At 40.1% G+C, this 21,360-nt stretch overlaps 1 protein-coding gene and 13 non-coding genes across 14 annotated transcripts in view; 4 read left to right on the top strand and 10 right to left on the bottom strand.

The window, feature by feature from the left end:
• Nucleotides 1-21,360, top strand: part of LOC130657762 (histone H2A-beta, sperm) — a 198,997-nt gene that overhangs the window by 20,698 nt on the left and 156,939 nt on the right. The gene's annotated exons all lie outside the window — the stretch shown is intronic.
• On the bottom strand, nucleotides 13-85 carry Trnar-acg (transfer RNA arginine (anticodon ACG)). Its single transcript has one exon. It is a non-coding gene; the product is annotated as a tRNA-Arg (tRNA).
• Nucleotides 4,556-4,674, top strand: LOC130659430 (5S ribosomal RNA). Its single transcript, XR_008986640.1, has one exon. It is a non-coding gene; the product is annotated as a 5S ribosomal RNA (ribosomal RNA).
• Nucleotides 5,025-5,189, bottom strand: LOC130659596 (U1 spliceosomal RNA). Its single transcript, XR_008986801.1, has one exon. It is a non-coding gene; the product is annotated as a U1 spliceosomal RNA (small nuclear RNA).
• LOC130660654 (U2 spliceosomal RNA) lies at nucleotides 5,375-5,566 on the bottom strand. Its single transcript, XR_008987851.1, has one exon. It is a non-coding gene; the product is annotated as a U2 spliceosomal RNA (small nuclear RNA).
• Nucleotides 5,889-5,961, bottom strand: Trnar-acg (transfer RNA arginine (anticodon ACG)). The gene has a single exon. It is a non-coding gene; the product is annotated as a tRNA-Arg (tRNA).
• LOC130659438 (5S ribosomal RNA) lies at nucleotides 10,432-10,550 on the top strand. Its single transcript, XR_008986643.1, has one exon. It is a non-coding gene; the product is annotated as a 5S ribosomal RNA (ribosomal RNA).
• On the bottom strand, nucleotides 10,901-11,065 carry LOC130659597 (U1 spliceosomal RNA). The gene has a single exon (XR_008986802.1). It is a non-coding gene; the product is annotated as a U1 spliceosomal RNA (small nuclear RNA).
• Nucleotides 11,251-11,442, bottom strand: LOC130660655 (U2 spliceosomal RNA). Its single transcript, XR_008987852.1, has one exon. It is a non-coding gene; the product is annotated as a U2 spliceosomal RNA (small nuclear RNA).
• On the bottom strand, nucleotides 11,765-11,837 carry Trnar-acg (transfer RNA arginine (anticodon ACG)). Its single transcript has one exon. It is a non-coding gene; the product is annotated as a tRNA-Arg (tRNA).
• On the top strand, nucleotides 16,308-16,426 carry LOC130659450 (5S ribosomal RNA). The gene has a single exon (XR_008986655.1). It is a non-coding gene; the product is annotated as a 5S ribosomal RNA (ribosomal RNA).
• On the bottom strand, nucleotides 16,777-16,941 carry LOC130659599 (U1 spliceosomal RNA). The gene has a single exon (XR_008986804.1). It is a non-coding gene; the product is annotated as a U1 spliceosomal RNA (small nuclear RNA).
• Nucleotides 17,127-17,318, bottom strand: LOC130660657 (U2 spliceosomal RNA). The gene has a single exon (XR_008987854.1). It is a non-coding gene; the product is annotated as a U2 spliceosomal RNA (small nuclear RNA).
• Nucleotides 17,641-17,713, bottom strand: Trnar-acg (transfer RNA arginine (anticodon ACG)). Its single transcript has one exon. It is a non-coding gene; the product is annotated as a tRNA-Arg (tRNA).

The following is a 21,360-nucleotide window of genomic DNA, read 5'->3' on the forward strand; positions in this document are numbered from 1 at the left end:
AATGCGACAGTGCGACCCTGCCAGGAGTCGAACCTGGAATCCCCTGATTCGTAGTCAGATGCCTTATCCATTGGGCCACAGGGCCATGCTTATGACTTCGCCCCATCGTTATTTTGGCTTGCGCATTCGTTTTACTTACGACAGAATTCTTCGTGTTTGTAGCCATGAAAGAAAGGGACTTCTGTGAGTGAATTTTTTTACTGTGGTCTAATAAAAAAGTCGAAACGCAGTGCCCAATATATGAATTGCTCCTAATAGCCGGAAACAGGCCGTGTCGATGATGTAGGCCGACATACGCAACGCAAACCAAAGAACGCTTTATGAAAATCCTAACACGGGCGCGGAAGAAGCCCAAATTAACAGAGTAGATGTAATGCTGAAGACCTCAAACTCCAGCAGCTTCTCTTTCAGACTATTGCGTCGTGCTACAAATAAAAATTAACATGCTTTCGCATAGTCGCGGCTCCCAAAACGGACATTATACGATGTACAGAAACACACATTTCTGTTTTCGCGCCAAATCAATTCCCGGGAGTGGTACTTTTACGTCCGCATACTTCGCACCGTCTTAAATTATATCTCATTTACACGGTAATGTTTAGTATACTTCTACTGTGATAACAAGCATCGTTTATCGTTGGATTGTTGTAAGAAAACATTAAAAATGAGTGAAGCAGCTTCTCCAAAGAAAATCGCACCCAAGAAGAAACCTGCTGCAAAGAAGACAGCTGATCACCCTAAATATGTGGACATGATCAAGGCTGCTATCGCTACCCTAAAGGAACGCGGTGGTTCATCTCGCCAAGCTATTACAAAATATATTCATGCAAATTACAAAGTTGCTGAAAACTCAGATCATCATCTGAAAATGGCTCTTAAACGAGGAGTAACATCAGGCGATTTGATTCAAACTAAAGGCACTGGTGCTTCTGGATCATTCAAGCTAGGTCAGGTAAAAAAAGAAAAACCTAAGAAAAAGGCCGCAGCAAAAAAGCCAACGGCAAAGAAGCCTACTGCAAAGAAAAGTACACCAAAAAAGAAGCCAGCAAAGAAGAGCACGCCAAAGAAAGCAGCAAAGAAGCCTGCCACAAAGAAAGCCTCGGCTAAGAAACCAGCAGCTAAGAAACCCACAAAGAAGCCTGTTGCTAAAAAACCTGCAGCAAAGAAGGTCAAAAAGACTCCCAAAAAGGCAGCAAAGAAGACCGCAAAAAAATAATTTGTGTGTATCTGGCTATTACATTAACAAACGGCTATTTTTATAGCCACACATTTACAAAAAAACATTATCTTGGTACAAAGTTAAACTTGTTTAAGTCACTTAAACAGTTAAAAAAGAGTAATTTTAAGATTAGATTCCCTAAGTTTAAGTATTTTCGTTTTTAAATTTCTTATTTTCTTGCTTTTACTTTTCTTGCCCTTCATATTTTTAACATTGTCAAACTTTATGTAGCATAAAATTTTTATGTAGCATAAAATTTAAACAGAAAGCAGAACAAAGTTTGATATAAAAAGCTAGCCGTAATATTTTTTATGGATGTGTGGCTATAAAAATAGCCGTTTTTTGTTTGGTAAGATGCTTAGGCACGTTCCCCACGAATTCTTCTTGCCAACTGGATGTCTTTAGGCATGATTGTAACTCGTTTTGCGTGAATGGCACACAAGTTAGTATCCTCGAACAAGCCAACAAGGTACGCTTCAGAAGCCTCTTGCAGAGCCATAACGGCTGTGCTCTGGAATCGCAGATCTGTTTTGAAGTCCTGAGCAATTTCTCGCACAAGACGCTGGAAAGGCAACTTGCGGATCAAGAGCTCGGTTGACTTCTGGTATCTTCTGATTTCTCTGAGAGCAACTGTACCAGGTCTGTAACGATGTGGTTTTTTCACTCCTCCAGTAGCTGGTGCGCTTTTCCTCGCAGCTTTAGTGGCGAGTTGTTTTCGTGGAGCCTTTCCTCCAGTAGATTTACGTGCAGTTTGCTTTGTACGAGCCATATTTTAAGAAGTCGATGTAGTACGGATACACAAGACGGTCTAAAATGCACTATCGCGCCAAAGTTTTATTTCTCATATTGATTGACAGCTAAGGTTCAAAACAAACCATTTGATTGGTGCTAAGAAAGTAATTTCTGATTGGCTGCATAATGACATTACGCTCATTACTTTAACATTTTTATAAAATCTGTGTTTTTTGGCTACGGGAAAACGGCTGTATCTTCTGATACACAAAAGCTTTTGACTTTTTTTTTTTTTAGTAAGTAGCAGAAGGTTTGGCGAATTCCAACGATGCCAAATTTATTGCCTTACTGAAACATTAAGACCACGAATTTTTAAAAAAACTACAGTTTTACTTAAAAAAATGTACAAAATGTTCGGAACATTTTGTAATGACGCAACTCTATTGGTTAATTAGGGTGTTTCCACGAGCAGTAGGTAATTTTATGGCCTCTTTTTAAAGCTGTCTGAATTCTGTTAACTCAAACGTTGTTTTTGTACTCGTTCTGTACGCAACTATATCAATATGTCTGGACGCGGAAAAGGAGGTAAAGGATTGGGAAAAGGAGGTGCTAAACGTCACCGAAAAATTCTTCGTGATAACATTCAGGGAATCACAAAACCTGCTATTCGACGTCTTGCTCGACGAGGTGGTGTCAAACGTATCTCTGGCCTTATCTATGAGGAAACCAGAGGTGTACTGAAGGTTTTCTTAGAGAATGTTATTCGTGATGCTGTAACCTACACAGAGCACGCTAAACGCAAGACCGTTACCGCTATGGATGTTGTTTATGCCTTAAAACGTCAAGGAAGAACTCTTTACGGATTCGGAGGTTAAGCGTTGTCATTGCTCAACAAAAACGGCTATTTTTATAGCCACAAATCTTTTAAAACATTACTTTGTGCACGCTTCCAAATTACACAATGTGTAAAGTCTTGTCACAGTTACATTTATTGCTATACGATACTATGTCATATATGACACAAAAAAAATTTAGAAATACTTTGTAGGGTTAATTTGCCTGGGAGTGTTTCCGTGAAAAGCTGGGTTAAGTTAAATGTAAGCAATAACATGGATCAATGTACTTGTCTTTTCTGCAAGTACAGCTAATAATACGTATGAAAAGTGAAGCTAATCCACACACACACATGGGGAAGTATTTTAAATGTAGGCTAGTGTTCTTAAGCACATTATTTAGAAGTTTTATTAACTTCGGTTAACTTGTAGTGACGCCAAGTAAATGTTTTTTTAAAGATGTGTGGTCTTAAAAAAGACCGTTTGTGTTTGGTAGACGTTGGTTTACTTGCTGCTTGTGTATTTTGTGACGGCTTTTGTTCCTTCACTGACTGCGTGTTTTGCAAGTTCTCCAGGCAAGAGAAGACGTACTGCGGTTTGAATTTCACGAGAAGAGATGGTCGACTTTTTGTTTTGAAGAGCCAAACGCGAAGCTTCGGAAGCAATGCGCTCAAAGATGTCGTTGACAAATGAGTTCATGATGCTCATAGCTTTGCTTGAAACTCCGACATCTGGGTGAACTTGTTTCAAAACATTGTAGATGTAAATAGCATAACTTTCCTTTCTCTTTCTCTTGCGTTTCTTTTCACCAGTTCCACCAATCTTTCCTCCTTTTTTGCCGGCTCTTTTTTCACCTTTCTTGGCTACTTTAGGTGCCTGTTTTCCTCCTTTAGCTGCTGCGTCAGACATGGTTAAAAATTTTTGCTACTTAACTTGTAAATAAGCATTAAACTGCAAGTCAAAACTTTTTGTTTATAAGTAAAAAAATCGGATCGAATTCGATCCGAAAACGCCGATACGCAATTTAATTGGTTAAAAAAAAAATCTTTTGTTTAATACTTAATTATGATTGGTTAAAAAAACATGATTTCGATCCTATTTTTATGATGAAAAAACGAGTAAAGTTTATTTCGTTAACACTTACGTTAAATATTCGTACGTTTTTGTATTAACTTACAAATCAAATCGCAGTTATGTCTGGACGTGGAAAAGGTGGAAAAGCTAACGCTAAAGCCAAGACAAGATCCTCAAGAGCTGGACTTCAATTTCCAGTCGGTAGAGTGCATAGATTCCTTCGTAGAGGGCACTATGCTAACCGAATTGGATCTGGAGCACCAGTTTACTTAGCAGCCGTCTTGGAATATTTATCTGCTGAGATATTGGAGTTGGCTGGTAACGCAGCAAGAGACAACAAAAAAGCTAGGATTATTCCAAGACATTTACAATTGGCTGTTCGTAATGATGAAGAATTAAACAAACTTTTGAGCGGTGTAACCATTGCAGCTGGTGGTGTTTTGCCAAACATTCAAGCTGTCTTACTCCCAAAGAAGAACGACAAAGGACAGAAGAAGTAAACCGCTACACTCAGAAAACAACGGCTATTTTTATAGCCACACATCTTTAAAAAAACATTGTTTTTTTCACAAAACTATAACCTTAAAGTCTAATAGATAATCCATGCATACGCCTTGTCCTAAGTAACTCAAAGAAATTAAATAAAAAAATTTGATCACAACGTCAAAATAAATTGCACGTATTTGCCCCTACTAATGTCTACGGCCATACCACGATGAACACACCCGTTCTCGTCTGATCACGGAAGTTAAGCATCGTCGGGCCGGGATAGTACTTGGATGGGGGACCGCCTGGGAACTCCCGGTGTCGTAGGCTTTTCATTTTCATTTGTTGCCTTTTCATTTCAATGGTGCTGTGATATATTTCTTGTTATAACAATTAAGGAACGTGGCGGTTGTTGAAAGTGTTTCCTATGACATTTTCCTACGACATTTTCAGGTGATAGTACGAGAAAAAAGAGCTTTCAAATGCATACAAACTCGATCTATTGCCGATCATCCAATAACCCTGACGGAATGGCAAATAAAATAAAATTCCGCCGCCTTCCGAGGACTTATATCGCAATCACGTTTCGTAACAGCCAAGCGAGGTTTTACCTTAGCGTTTAAGTCACCACCGACATTTGGCCGCGCAACTTTTCTAAGCTCATTCATTTTGACTTAAGGAGGGGGCGAGCGCGGACGCAGGCCCCCACTACCAGAAATTGTACGGTCGAGTTACTGACGTTTGCAGTAATCGCAGAGGTCAGCCCAAGCGTAGTGCAATGCAAGAGCCTCACTCTGGAAGAAAACCCTCATTGATCAGTCTTTACTTCCCCGTCAGGTAAGTATGAGTTGGAACTGCACCGTAGCATGAGGGTACCCTTCAAAGTTTGTTAATGCTTGTGGCTTGAGTGTGTTATAAACTGCCGTGTCGCGGGGCATAGGCTGTATTCTCCCCCAGTGTACGCGTTTTGTTCCCGCCGTAGACTATGCAGAGTGCCGTCGGAAAGAGGACTGCTATTATTCTTTTATTGCTTATGTGGGCCGCCATCGGTAATAGTGCAACACCAAGGCAACCCGTGGTCACGGCGTGAATGAATCCACCTCCATGACCCAAGGCCAAAAATCAGATTAATATACTGACCATTCAGAGAATGGCCTACCAGATATTAAACTGATAAGAACAGATACTACACTTGATCTTAGCCATTAGGCCGAGAAGCGATAAAGAACAAGCGTTGCCATGATAGGCATCGTCCACACACCGTAACTGCTTGTGGAGCATGTCACGTTACTGTAAAGCTTACAACTGTCACCGCGTACGGATGGACGGCGACATAGTAAAAATCACGGCTGTTGATTTAGCCGTAGGATGGAGAGCGACTGTAGCGAGTGGATGGTAACTTACATGAATGCTAACAAAGGCGACGATACTAAGTGCGTGATATTACTTTCCAATATGACTGCGTACATTCCGTTTATCAACGCATTACGCCAGAACGTGCGCGCGCGTTACACAGTAGACCATGCAGCCGAAATGCGACAGTGCGACCCTGCCAGGAGTCGAACCTGGAATCCCCTGATTCGTAGTCAGATGCCTTATCCATTGGGCCACAGGGCCATGCTTATGACTTCGCCCCATCGTTATTTTGGCTTGCGCATTCGTTTTACTTACGACAGAATTCTTCGTGTTTGTAGCCATGAAAGAAAGGGACTTCTGTGAGTGAATTTTTTTACTGTGGTCTAATAAAAAAGTCGAAACGCAGTGCCCAATATATGAATTGCTCCTAATAGCCGGAAACAGGCCGTGTCGATGATGTAGGCCGACATACGCAACGCAAACCAAAGAACGCTTTATGAAAATCCTAACACGGGCGCGGAAGAAGCCCAAATTAACAGAGTAGATGTAATGCTGAAGACCTCAAACTCCAGCAGCTTCTCTTTCAGACTATTGCGTCGTGCTACAAATAAAAATTAACATGCTTTCGCATAGTCGCGGCACCCAAAACGGACATTATACGATGTACAGAAACACACATTTCTGTTTTCGCGCCAAATCAATTCCCGGGAGTGGTACTTTTACGTCCGCATACTTCGCACCGTCTTAAATTATATCTCATTTACACGGTAATGTTTAGTATACTTCTACTGTGATAACAAGCATCGTTTATCGTTGGATTGTTGTAAGAAAACATTAAAAATGAGTGAAGCAGCTTCTCCAAAGAAAATCGCACCCAAGAAGAAACCTGCTGCAAAGAAGACAGCTGATCACCCTAAATATGTGGACATGATCAAGGCTGCTATCGCTACCCTAAAGGAACGCGGTGGTTCATCTCGCCAAGCTATTACAAAATATATTCATGCAAATTACAAAGTTGCTGAAAACTCAGATCATCATCTGAAAATGGCTCTTAAACGAGGAGTAACATCAGGCGATTTGATTCAAACTAAAGGCACTGGTGCTTCTGGATCATTCAAGCTAGGTCAGGTAAAAAAAGAAAAACCTAAGAAAAAGGCCGCAGCAAAAAAGCCAACGGCAAAGAAGCCTACTGCAAAGAAAAGTACACCAAAAAAGAAGCCAGCAAAGAAGAGCACGCCAAAGAAAGCAGCAAAGAAGCCTGCCACAAAGAAAGCCTCGGCTAAGAAACCAGCAGCTAAGAAACCCACAAAGAAGCCTGTTGCTAAAAAACCTGCAGCAAAGAAGGTCAAAAAGACTCCCAAAAAGGCAGCAAAGAAGACCGCAAAAAAATAATTTGTGTGTATCTGGCTATTACATTAACAAACGGCTATTTTTATAGCCACACATTTACAAAAAAACATTATCTTGGTACAAAGTTAAACTTGTTTAAGTCACTTAAACAGTTAAAAAAGAGTAATTTTAAGATTAGATTCCCTAAGTTTAAGTATTTTCGTTTTTAAATTTCTTATTTTCTTGCTTTTACTTTTCTTGCCCTTCATATTTTTAACATTGTCAAACTTTATGTAGCATAAAATTTTTATGTAGCATAAAATTTAAACAGAAAGCAGAACAAAGTTTGATATAAAAAGCTAGCCGTAATATTTTTTATGGATGTGTGGCTATAAAAATAGCCGTTTTTTGTTTGGTAAGATGCTTAGGCACGTTCCCCACGAATTCTTCTTGCCAACTGGATGTCTTTAGGCATGATTGTAACTCGTTTTGCGTGAATGGCACACAAGTTAGTATCCTCGAACAAGCCAACAAGGTACGCTTCAGAAGCCTCTTGCAGAGCCATAACGGCTGTGCTCTGGAATCGCAGATCTGTTTTGAAGTCCTGAGCAATTTCTCGCACAAGACGCTGGAAAGGCAACTTGCGGATCAAGAGCTCGGTTGACTTCTGGTATCTTCTGATTTCTCTGAGAGCAACTGTACCAGGTCTGTAACGATGTGGTTTTTTCACTCCTCCAGTAGCTGGTGCGCTTTTCCTCGCAGCTTTAGTGGCGAGTTGTTTTCGTGGAGCCTTTCCTCCAGTAGATTTACGTGCAGTTTGCTTTGTACGAGCCATATTTTAAGAAGTCGATGTAGTACGGATACACAAGACGGTCTAAAATGCACTATCGCGCCAAAGTTTTATTTCTCATATTGATTGACAGCTAAGGTTCAAAACAAACCATTTGATTGGTGCTAAGAAAGTAATTTCTGATTGGCTGCATAATGACATTACGCTCATTACTTTAACATTTTTATAAAATCTGTGTTTTTTGGCTACGGGAAAACGGCTGTATCTTCTGATACACAAAAGCTTTTGACTTTTTTTTTTTTTAGTAAGTAGCAGAAGGTTTGGCGAATTCCAACGATGCCAAATTTATTGCCTTACTGAAACATTAAGACCACGAATTTTTAAAAAAACTACAGTTTTACTTAAAAAAATGTACAAAATGTTCGGAACATTTTGTAATGACGCAACTCTATTGGTTAATTAGGGTGTTTCCACGAGCAGTAGGTAATTTTATGGCCTCTTTTTAAAGCTGTCTGAATTCTGTTAACTCAAACGTTGTTTTTGTACTCGTTCTGTACGCAACTATATCAATATGTCTGGACGCGGAAAAGGAGGTAAAGGATTGGGAAAAGGAGGTGCTAAACGTCACCGAAAAATTCTTCGTGATAACATTCAGGGAATCACAAAACCTGCTATTCGACGTCTTGCTCGACGAGGTGGTGTCAAACGTATCTCTGGCCTTATCTATGAGGAAACCAGAGGTGTACTGAAGGTTTTCTTAGAGAATGTTATTCGTGATGCTGTAACCTACACAGAGCACGCTAAACGCAAGACCGTTACCGCTATGGATGTTGTTTATGCCTTAAAACGTCAAGGAAGAACTCTTTACGGATTCGGAGGTTAAGCGTTGTCATTGCTCAACTAAAACGGCTATTTTTATAGCCACAAATCTTTTAAAACATTACTTTGTGCACGCTTCCAAATTACACAATGTGTAAAGTCTTGTCACAGTTACATTTATTGCTATACGATACTATGTCATATATGACACAAAAAAAATTTAGAAATACTTTGTAGGGTTAATTTGCCTGGGAGTGTTTCCGTGAAAAGCTGGGTTAAGTTAAATGTAAGCAATAACATGGATCAATGTACTTGTCTTTTCTGCAAGTACAGCTAATAATACGTATGAAAAGTGAAGCTAATCCACACACACACATGGGGAAGTATTTTAAATGTAGGCTAGTGTTCTTAAGCACATTATTTAGAAGTTTTATTAACTTCGGTTAACTTGTAGTGACGCCAAGTAAATGTTTTTTTAAAGATGTGTGGTCTTAAAAAAGACCGTTTGTGTTTGGTAGACGTTGGTTTACTTGCTGCTTGTGTATTTTGTGACGGCTTTTGTTCCTTCACTGACTGCGTGTTTTGCAAGTTCTCCAGGCAAGAGAAGACGTACTGCGGTTTGAATTTCACGAGAAGAGATGGTCGACTTTTTGTTTTGAAGAGCCAAACGCGAAGCTTCGGAAGCAATGCGCTCAAAGATGTCGTTGACAAATGAGTTCATGATGCTCATAGCTTTGCTTGAAACTCCGACATCTGGGTGAACTTGTTTCAAAACATTGTAGATGTAAATAGCATAACTTTCCTTTCTCTTTCTCTTGCGTTTCTTTTCACCAGTTCCACCAATCTTTCCTCCTTTTTTGCCGGCTCTTTTTTCACCTTTCTTGGCTACTTTAGGTGCCTGTTTTCCTCCTTTAGCTGCTGCGTCAGACATGGTTAAAAATTTTTGCTACTTAACTTGTAAATAAGCATTAAACTGCAAGTCAAAACTTTTTGTTTATAAGTAAAAAAATCGGATCGAATTCGATCCGAAAACGCCGATACGCAATTTAATTGGTTAAAAAAAAAATCTTTTGTTTAATACTTAATTATGATTGGTTAAAAAAACATGATTTCGATCCTATTTTTATGATGAAAAAACGAGTAAAGTTTATTTCGTTAACACTTACGTTAAATATTCGTACGTTTTTGTATTAACTTACAAATCAAATCGCAGTTATGTCTGGACGTGGAAAAGGTGGAAAAGCTAAGGCTAAAGCCAAGACAAGATCCTCAAGAGCTGGACTTCAATTTCCAGTCGGTAGAGTGCATAGATTCCTTCGTAGAGGGCACTATGCTAACCGAATTGGATCTGGAGCACCAGTTTACTTAGCAGCCGTCTTGGAATATTTATCTGCTGAGATATTGGAGTTGGCTGGTAACGCAGCAAGAGACAACAAAAAAGCTAGGATTATTCCAAGACATTTACAATTGGCTGTTCGTAATGATGAAGAATTAAACAAACTTTTGAGCGGTGTAACCATTGCAGCTGGTGGTGTTTTGCCAAACATTCAAGCTGTCTTACTCCCAAAGAAGAACGACAAAGGACAGAAGAAGTAAACCGCTACACTCAGAAAACAACGGCTATTTTTATAGCCACACATCTTTAAAAAAACATTGTTTTTTTCACAAAACTATAACCTTAAAGTCTAATAGATAATCCATGCATACGCCTTGTCCTAAGTAACTCAAAGAAATTAAATAAAAAAATTTGATCACAACGTCAAAATAAATTGCACGTATTTGCCCCTACTAATGTCTACGGCCATACCACGATGAACACACCCGTTCTCGTCTGATCACGGAAGTTAAGCATCGTCGGGCCGGGATAGTACTTGGATGGGGGACCGCCTGGGAACTCCCGGTGTCGTAGGCTTTTCATTTTCATTTGTTGCCTTTTCATTTCAATGGTGCTGTGATATATTTCTTGTTATAACAATTAAGGAACGTGGCGGTTGTTGAAAGTGTTTCCTATGACATTTTCCTACGACATTTTCAGGTGATAGTACGAGAAAAAAGAGCTTTCAAATGCATACAAACTCGATCTATTGCCGATCATCCAATAACCCTGACGGAATGGCAAATAAAATAAAATTCCGCCGCCTTCCGAGGACTTATATCGCAATCACGTTTCGTAACAGCCAAGCGAGGTTTTACCTTAGCGTTTAAGTCACCACCGACATTTGGCCGCGCAACTTTTCTAAGCTCATTCATTTTGACTTAAGGAGGGGGCGAGCGCGGACGCAGGCCCCCACTACCAGAAATTGTACGGTCGAGTTACTGACGTTTGCAGTAATCGCAGAGGTCAGCCCAAGCGTAGTGCAATGCAAGAGCCTCACTCTGGAAGAAAACCCTCATTGATCAGTCTTTACTTCCCCGTCAGGTAAGTATGAGTTGGAACTGCACCGTAGCATGAGGGTACCCTTCAAAGTTTGTTAATGCTTGTGGCTTGAGTGTGTTATAAACTGCCGTGTCGCGGGGCATAGGCTGTATTCTCCCCCAGTGTACGCGTTTTGTTCCCGCCGTAGACTATGCAGAGTGCCGTCGGAAAGAGGACTGCTATTATTCTTTTATTGCTTATGTGGGCCGCCATCGGTAATAGTGCAACACCAAGGCAACCCGTGGTCACGGCGTGAATGAATCCACCTCCATGACCCAAGGCCAAAAATCAGATTAATATACTGACCATTCAGAGAATGGCCTACCAGATATTAAACTGATAAGAACAGATACTACACTTGATCTTAGCCATTAGGCCGAGAAGCGATAAAGAACAAGCGTTGCCATGATAGGCATCGTCCACACACCGTAACTGCTTGTGGAGCATGTCACGTTACTGTAAAGCTTACAACTGTCACCGCGTACGGATGGACGGCGACATAGTAAAAATCACGGCTGTTGATTTAGCCGTAGGATGGAGAGCGACTGTAGCGAGTGGATGGTAACTTACATGAATGCTAACAAAGGCGACGATACTAAGTGCGTGATATTACTTTCCAATATGACTGCGTACATTCCGTTTATCAACGCATTACGCCAGAACGTGCGCGCGCGTTACACAGTAGACCATGCAGCCGAAATGCGACAGTGCGACCCTGCCAGGAGTCGAACCTGGAATCCCCTGATTCGTAGTCAGATGCCTTATCCATTGGGCCACAGGGCCATGCTTATGACTTCGCCCCATCGTTATTTTGGCTTGCGCATTCGTTTTACTTACGACAGAATTCTTCGTGTTTGTAGCCATGAAAGAAAGGGACTTCTGTGAGTGAATTTTTTTACTGTGGTCTAATAAAAAAGTCGAAACGCAGTGCCCAATATATGAATTGCTCCTAATAGCCGGAAACAGGCCGTGTCGATGATGTAGGCCGACATACGCAACGCAAACCAAAGAACGCTTTATGAAAATCCTAACACGGGCGCGGAAGAAGCCCAAATTAACAGAGTAGATGTAATGCTGAAGACCTCAAACTCCAGCAGCTTCTCTTTCAGACTATTGCGTCGTGCTACAAATAAAAATTAACATGCTTTCGCATAGTCGCGGCACCCAAAACGGACATTATACGATGTACAGAAACACACATTTCTGTTTTCGCGCCAAATCAATTCCCGGGAGTGGTACTTTTACGTCCGCATACTTCGCACCGTCTTAAATTATATCTCATTTACACGGTAATGTTTAGTATACTTCTACTGTGATAACAAGCATCGTTTATCGTTGGATTGTTGTAAGAAAACATTAAAAATGAGTGAAGCAGCTTCTCCAAAGAAAATCGCACCCAAGAAGAAACCTGCTGCAAAGAAGACAGCTGATCACCCTAAATATGTGGACATGATCAAGGCTGCTATCGCTACCCTAAAGGAACGCGGTGGTTCATCTCGCCAAGCTATTACAAAATATATTCATGCAAATTACAAAGTTGCTGAAAACTCAGATCATCATCTGAAAATGGCTCTTAAACGAGGAGTAACATCAGGCGATTTGATTCAAACTAAAGGCACTGGTGCTTCTGGATCATTCAAGCTAGGTCAGGTAAAAAAAGAAAAACCTAAGAAAAAGGCCGCAGCAAAAAAGCCAACGGCAAAGAAGCCTACTGCAAAGAAAAGTACACCAAAAAAGAAGCCAGCAAAGAAGAGCACGCCAAAGAAAGCAGCAAAGAAGCCTGCCACAAAGAAAGCCTCGGCTAAGAAACCAGCAGCTAAGAAACCCACAAAGAAGCCTGTTGCTAAAAAACCTGCAGCAAAGAAGGTCAAAAAGACTCCCAAAAAGGCAGCAAAGAAGACCGCAAAAAAATAATTTGTGTGTATCTGGCTATTACATTAACAAACGGCTATTTTTATAGCCACACATTTACAAAAAAACATTATCTTGGTACAAAGTTAAACTTGTTTAAGTCACTTAAACAGTTAAAAAAGAGTAATTTTAAGATTAGATTCCCTAAGTTTAAGTATTTTCGTTTTTAAATTTCTTATTTTCTTGCTTTTACTTTTCTTGCCCTTCATATTTTTAACATTGTCAAACTTTATGTAGCATAAAATTTTTATGTAGCATAAAATTTAAACAGAAAGCAGAACAAAGTTTGATATAAAAAGCTAGCCGTAATATTTTTTATGGATGTGTGGCTATAAAAATAGCCGTTTTTTGTTTGGTAAGATGCTTAGGCACGTTCCCCACGAATTCTTCTTGCCAACTGGATGTCTTTAGGCATGATTGTAACTCGTTTTGCGTGAATGGCACACAAGTTAGTATCCTCGAACAAGCCAACAAGGTACGCTTCAGAAGCCTCTTGCAGAGCCATAACGGCTGTGCTCTGGAATCGCAGATCTGTTTTGAAGTCCTGAGCAATTTCTCGCACAAGACGCTGGAAAGGCAACTTGCGGATCAAGAGCTCGGTTGACTTCTGGTATCTTCTGATTTCTCTGAGAGCAACTGTACCAGGTCTGTAACGATGTGGTTTTTTCACTCCTCCAGTAGCTGGTGCGCTTTTCCTCGCAGCTTTAGTGGCGAGTTGTTTTCGTGGAGCCTTTCCTCCAGTAGATTTACGTGCAGTTTGCTTTGTACGAGCCATATTTTAAGAAGTCGATGTAGTACGGATACACAAGACGGTCTAAAATGCACTATCGCGCCAAAGTTTTATTTCTCATATTGATTGACAGCTAAGGTTCAAAACAAACCATTTGATTGGTGCTAAGAAAGTAATTTCTGATTGGCTGCATAATGACATTACGCTCATTACTTTAACATTTTTATAAAATCTGTGTTTTTTGGCTACGGGAAAACGGCTGTATCTTCTGATACACAAAAGCTTTTGACTTTTTTTTTTTTTAGTAAGTAGCAGAAGGTTTGGCGAATTCCAACGATGCCAAATTTATTGCCTTACTGAAACATTAAGACCACGAATTTTTAAAAAAACTACAGTTTTACTTAAAAAAATGTACAAAATGTTCGGAACATTTTGTAATGACGCAACTCTATTGGTTAATTAGGGTGTTTCCACGAGCAGTAGGTAATTTTATGGCCTCTTTTTAAAGCTGTCTGAATTCTGTTAACTCAAACGTTGTTTTTGTACTCGTTCTGTACGCAACTATATCAATATGTCTGGACGCGGAAAAGGAGGTAAAGGATTGGGAAAAGGAGGTGCTAAACGTCACCGAAAAATTCTTCGTGATAACATTCAGGGAATCACAAAACCTGCTATTCGACGTCTTGCTCGACGAGGTGGTGTCAAACGTATCTGTGGCCTTATCTATGAGGAAACCAGAGGTGTACTGAAGGTTTTCTTAGAGAATGTTATTCGTGATGCTGTAACCTACACAGAGCACGCTAAACGCAAGACCGTTACCGCTATGGATGTTGTTTATGCCTTAAAACGTCAAGGAAGAACTCTTTACGGATTCGGAGGTTAAGCGTTGTCATTGCTCAACAAAAACGGCTATTTTTATAGCCACAAATCTTTTAAAACATTACTTTGTGCACGCTTCCAAATTACACAATGTGTAAAGTCTTGTCACAGTTACATTTATTGCTATACGATACTATGTCATATATGACACAAAAAAAATTTAGAAATACTTTGTAGGGTTAATTTGCCTGGGAGTGTTTCCGTGAAAAGCTGGGTTAAGTTAAATGTAAGCAATAACATGGATCAATGTACTTGTCTTTTCTGCAAGTACAGCTAATAATACGTATGAAAAGTGAAGCTAATCCACACACACACATGGGGAAGTATTTTAAATGTAGGCTAGTGTTCTTAAGCACATTATTTAGAAGTTTTATTAACTTCGGTTAACTTGTAGTGACGCCAAGTAAATGTTTTTTTAAAGATGTGTGGTCTTAAAAAAGACCGTTTGTGTTTGGTAGACGTTGGTTTACTTGCTGCTTGTGTATTTTGTGACGGCTTTTGTTCCTTCACTGACTGCGTGTTTTGCAAGTTCTCCAGGCAAGAGAAGACGTACTGCGGTTTGAATTTCACGAGAAGAGATGGTCGACTTTTTGTTTTGAAGAGCCAAACGCGAAGCTTCGGAAGCAATGCGCTCAAAGATGTCGTTGACAAATGAGTTCATGATGCTCATAGCTTTGCTTGAAACTCCGACATCTGGGTGAACTTGTTTCAAAACATTGTAGATGTAAATAGCATAACTTTCCTTTCTCTTTCTCTTGCGTTTCTTTTCACCAGTTCCACCAATCTTTCCTCCTTTTTTGCCGGCTCTTTTTTCACCTTTCTTGGCTACTTTAGGTGCCTGTTTTCCTCCTTTAGCTGCTGCGTCAGACATGGTTAAAAATTTTTGCTACTTAACTTGTAAATAAGCATTAAACTGCAAGTCAAAACTTTTTGTTTATAAGTAAAAAAATCGGATCGAATTCGATCCGAAAACGCCGATACGCAATTTAATTGGTTAAAAAAAAAATCTTTTGTTTAATACTTAATTATGATTGGTTAAAAAAACATGATTTCGATCCTATTTTTATGATGAAAAAACGAGTAAAGTTTATTTCGTTAACACTTACGTTAAATATTCGTACGTTTTTGTATTAACTTACAAATCAAATCGCAGTTATGTCTGGACGTGGAAAAGGTGGAAAAGCTAAGGCTAAAGCCAAGACAAGATCCTCAAGAGCTGGACTTCAATTTCCAGTCGGTAGAGTGCATAGATTCCTTCGTAGAGGGCACTATGCTAACCGAATTGGATCTGGAGCACCAGTTTACTTAGCAGCCGTCTTGGAATATTTATCTGCTGAGATATTGGAGTTGGCTGGTAACGCAGCAAGAGACAACAAAAAAGCTAGGATTATTCCAAGACATTTACAATTGGCTGTTCGTAATGATGAAGAATTAAACAAACTTTTGAGCGGTGTAACCATTGCAGCTGGTGGTGTTTTGCCAAACATTCAAGCTGTCTTACTCCCAAAGAAGAACGACAAAGGACAGAAGAAGTAAACCGCTACACTCAGAAAACAACGGCTATTTTTATAGCCACACATCTTTAAAAAAACATTGTTTTTTTCACAAAACTATAACCTTAAAGTCTAATAGATAATCCATGCATACGCCTTGTCCTAAGTAACTCAAAGAAATTAAATAAAAAAATTTGATCACAACGTCAAAATAAATTGCACGTATTTGCCCCTACTAATGTCTACGGCCATACCACGATGAACACACCCGTTCTCGTCTGATCACGGAAGTTAAGCATCGTCGGGCCGGGATAGTACTTGGATGGGGGACCGCCTGGGAACTCCCGGTGTCGTAGGCTTTTCATTTTCATTTGTTGCCTTTTCATTTCAATGGTGCTGTGATATATTTCTTGTTATAACAATTAAGGAACGTGGCGGTTGTTGAAAGTGTTTCCTATGACATTTTCCTACGACATTTTCAGGTGATAGTACGAGAAAAAAGAGCTTTCAAATGCATACAAACTCGATCTATTGCCGATCATCCAATAACCCTGACGGAATGGCAAATAAAATAAAATTCCGCCGCCTTCCGAGGACTTATATCGCAATCACGTTTCGTAACAGCCAAGCGAGGTTTTACCTTAGCGTTTAAGTCACCACCGACATTTGGCCGCGCAACTTTTCTAAGCTCATTCATTTTGACTTAAGGAGGGGGCGAGCGCGGACGCAGGCCCCCACTACCAGAAATTGTACGGTCGAGTTACTGACGTTTGCAGTAATCGCAGAGGTCAGCCCAAGCGTAGTGCAATGCAAGAGCCTCACTCTGGAAGAAAACCCTCATTGATCAGTCTTTACTTCCCCGTCAGGTAAGTATGAGTTGGAACTGCACCGTAGCATGAGGGTACCCTTCAAAGTTTGTTAATGCTTGTGGCTTGAGTGTGTTATAAACTGCCGTGTCGCGGGGCATAGGCTGTATTCTCCCCCAGTGTACGCGTTTTGTTCCCGCCGTAGACTATGCAGAGTGCCGTCGGAAAGAGGACTGCTATTATTCTTTTATTGCTTATGTGGGCCGCCATCGGTAATAGTGCAACACCAAGGCAACCCGTGGTCACGGCGTGAATGAATCCACCTCCATGACCCAAGGCCAAAAATCAGATTAATATACTGACCATTCAGAGAATGGCCTACCAGATATTAAACTGATAAGAACAGATACTACACTTGATCTTAGCCATTAGGCCGAGAAGCGATAAAGAACAAGCGTTGCCATGATAGGCATCGTCCACACACCGTAACTGCTTGTGGAGCATGTCACGTTACTGTAAAGCTTACAACTGTCACCGCGTACGGATGGACGGCGACATAGTAAAAATCACGGCTGTTGATTTAGCCGTAGGATGGAGAGCGACTGTAGCGAGTGGATGGTAACTTACATGAATGCTAACAAAGGCGACGATACTAAGTGCGTGATATTACTTTCCAATATGACTGCGTACATTCCGTTTATCAACGCATTACGCCAGAACGTGCGCGCGCGTTACACAGTAGACCATGCAGCCGAAATGCGACAGTGCGACCCTGCCAGGAGTCGAACCTGGAATCCCCTGATTCGTAGTCAGATGCCTTATCCATTGGGCCACAGGGCCATGCTTATGACTTCGCCCCATCGTTATTTTGGCTTGCGCATTCGTTTTACTTACGACAGAATTCTTCGTGTTTGTAGCCATGAAAGAAAGGGACTTCTGTGAGTGAATTTTTTTACTGTGGTCTAATAAAAAAGTCGAAACGCAGTGCCCAATATATGAATTGCTCCTAATAGCCGGAAACAGGCCGTGTCGATGATGTAGGCCGACATACGCAACGCAAACCAAAGAACGCTTTATGAAAATCCTAACACGGGCGCGGAAGAAGCCCAAATTAACAGAGTAGATGTAATGCTGAAGACCTCAAACTCCAGCAGCTTCTCTTTCAGACTATTGCGTCGTGCTACAAATAAAAATTAACATGCTTTCGCATAGTCGCGGCACCCAAAACGGACATTATACGATGTACAGAAACACACATTTCTGTTTTCGCGCCAAATCAATTCCCGGGAGTGGTACTTTTACGTCCGCATACTTCGCACCGTCTTAAATTATATCTCATTTACACGGTAATGTTTAGTATACTTCTACTGTGATAACAAGCATCGTTTATCGTTGGATTGTTGTAAGAAAACATTAAAAATGAGTGAAGCAGCTTCTCCAAAGAAAATCGCACCCAAGAAGAAACCTGCTGCAAAGAAGACAGCTGATCACCCTAAATATGTGGACATGATCAAGGCTGCTATCGCTACCCTAAAGGAACGCGGTGGTTCATCTCGCCAAGCTATTACAAAATATATTCATGCAAATTACAAAGTTGCTGAAAACTCAGATCATCATCTGAAAATGGCTCTTAAACGAGGAGTAACATCAGGCGATTTGATTCAAACTAAAGGCACTGGTGCTTCTGGATCATTCAAGCTAGGTCAGGTAAAAAAAGAAAAACCTAAGAAAAAGGCCGCAGCAAAAAAGCCAACGGCAAAGAAGCCTACTGCAAAGAAAAGTACACCAAAAAAGAAGCCAGCAAAGAAGAGCACGCCAAAGAAAGCAGCAAAGAAGCCTGCCACAAAGAAAGCCTCGGCTAAGAAACCAGCAGCTAAGAAACCCACAAAGAAGCCTGTTGCTAAAAAACCTGCAGCAAAGAAGGTCAAAAAGACTCCCAAAAAGGCAGCAAAGAAGACCGCAAAAAAATAATTTGTGTGTATCTGGCTATTACATTAACAAACGGCTATTTTTATAGCCACACATTTACAAAAAAACATTATCTTGGTACAAAGTTAAACTTGTTTAAGTCACTTAAACAGTTAAAAAAGAGTAATTTTAAGATTAGATTCCCTAAGTTTAAGTATTTTCGTTTTTAAATTTCTTATTTTCTTGCTTTTACTTTTCTTGCCCTTCATATTTTTAACATTGTCAAACTTTATGTAGCATAAAATTTTTATGTAGCATAAAATTTAAACAGAAAGCAGAACAAAGTTTGATATAAAAAGCTAGCCGTAATATTTTTTATGGATGTGTGGCTATAAAAATAGCCGTTTTTTGTTTGGTAAGATGCTTAGGCACGTTCCCCACGAATTCTTCTTGCCAACTGGATGTCTTTAGGCATGATTGTAACTCGTTTTGCGTGAATGGCACACAAGTTAGTATCCTCGAACAAGCCAACAAGGTACGCTTCAGAAGCCTCTTGCAGAGCCATAACGGCTGTGCTCTGGAATCGCAGATCTGTTTTGAAGTCCTGAGCAATTTCTCGCACAAGACGCTGGAAAGGCAACTTGCGGATCAAGAGCTCGGTTGACTTCTGGTATCTTCTGATTTCTCTGAGAGCAACTGTACCAGGTCTGTAACGATGTGGTTTTTTCACTCCTCCAGTAGCTGGTGCGCTTTTCCTCGCAGCTTTAGTGGCGAGTTGTTTTCGTGGAGCCTTTCCTCCAGTAGATTTACGTGCAGTTTGCTTTGTACGAGCCATATTTTAAGAAGTCGATGTAGTACGGATACACAAGACGGTCTAAAATGCACTATCGCGCCAAAGTTTTATTTCTCATATTGATTGACAGCTAAGGTTCAAAACAAACCATTTGATTGGTGCTAAGAAAGTAATTTCTGATTGGCTGCATAATGACATTACGCTCATTACTTTAACATTTTTATAAAATCTGTGTTTTTTGGCTACGGGAAAACGGTTGTATCTTCTGATACACAAAAGCTTTTGACTTTTTTTTTTTTTAGTAAGTAGCAGAAGGTTTGGCGAATTCCAACGATGCCAAATTTATTGCCTTACTGAAACATTAAGACCACGAATTTTTAAAAAAACTACAGTTTTACTTAAAAAAATGTACAAAATGTTCGGAACATTTTGTAATGACGCAACTCTATTGGTTAATTAGGGTGTTTCCACGAGCAGTAGGTAATTTTATGGCCTCTTTTTAAAGCTGTCTGAATTCTGTTAACTCAAACGTTGTTTTTGTACTCGTTCTGTACGCAACTATATCAATATGTCTGGACGCGGAAAAGGAGGTAAAGGATTGGGAAAAGGAGGTGCTAAACGTCACCGAAAAATTCTTCGTGATAACATTCAGGGAATCACAAAACCTGCTATTCGACGTCTTGCTCGACGAGGTGGTGTCAAACGTATCTCTGGCCTTATCTATGAGGAAACCAGAGGTGTACTGAAGGTTTTCTTAGAGAATGTTATTCGTGATGCTGTAACCTACACAGAGCACGCTAAACGCAAGACCGTTACCGCTATGGATGTTGTTTATGCCTTAAAACGTCAAGGAAGAACTCTTTACGGATTCGGAGGTTAAGCGTTGTCATTGCTCAACAAAAACGGCTATTTTTATAGCCACAAATCTTTTAAAACATTACTTTGTGCACGCTTCCAAATTACACAATGTGTAAAGTCTTGTCACAGTTACATTTATTGCTATACGATACTATGTCATATATGACACAAAAAAAATTTAGAAATACTTTGTAGGGTTAATTTGCCTGGGAGTGTTTCCGTGAAAAGCTGGGTTAAGTTAAATGTAAGCAATAACATGGATCAATGTACTTGTCTTTTCTGCAAGTACAGCTAATAATACGTATGAAAAGTGAAGCTAATCCACACACACACATGGGGAAGTATTTTAAATGTAGGCTAGTGTTCTTAAGCACATTATTTAGAAGTTTTATTAACTTCGGTTAACTTGTAGTGACGCCAAGTAAATGTTTTTTTAAAGATGTGTGGTCTTAAAAAAGACCGTTTGTGTTTGGTAGACGTTGGTTTACTTGCTGCTTGTGTATTTTGTGACGGCTTTTGTTCCTTCACTGACTGCGTGTTTTGCAAGTTCTCCAGGCAAGAGAAGACGTACTGCGGTTTGAATTTCACGAGAAGAGATGGTCGACTTTTTGTTTTGAAGAGCCAAACGCGAAGCTTCGGAAGCAATGCGCTCAAAGATGTCGTTGACAAATGAGTTCATGATGCTCATAGCTTTGCTTGAAACTCCGACATCTGGGTGAACTTGTTTCAAAACATTGTAGATGTAAATAGCATAACTTTCCTTTCTCTTTCTCTTGCGTTTCTTTTCACCAGTTCCACCAATCTTTCCTCCTTTTTTGCCGGCTCTTTTTTCACCTTTCTTGGCTACTTTAGGTGCCTGTTTTCCTCCTTTAGCTGCTGCGTCAGACATGGTTAAAAATGTTTGCTACTTAACTTGTAAATAAGCATT

Source organism: Hydractinia symbiolongicarpus, chromosome 9 (genome assembly GCF_029227915.1).
Source record: "Hydractinia symbiolongicarpus strain clone_291-10 chromosome 9, HSymV2.1, whole genome shotgun sequence".
NCBI classification, from domain to species: domain Eukaryota; kingdom Metazoa; phylum Cnidaria; class Hydrozoa; order Anthoathecata; family Hydractiniidae; genus Hydractinia; species Hydractinia symbiolongicarpus.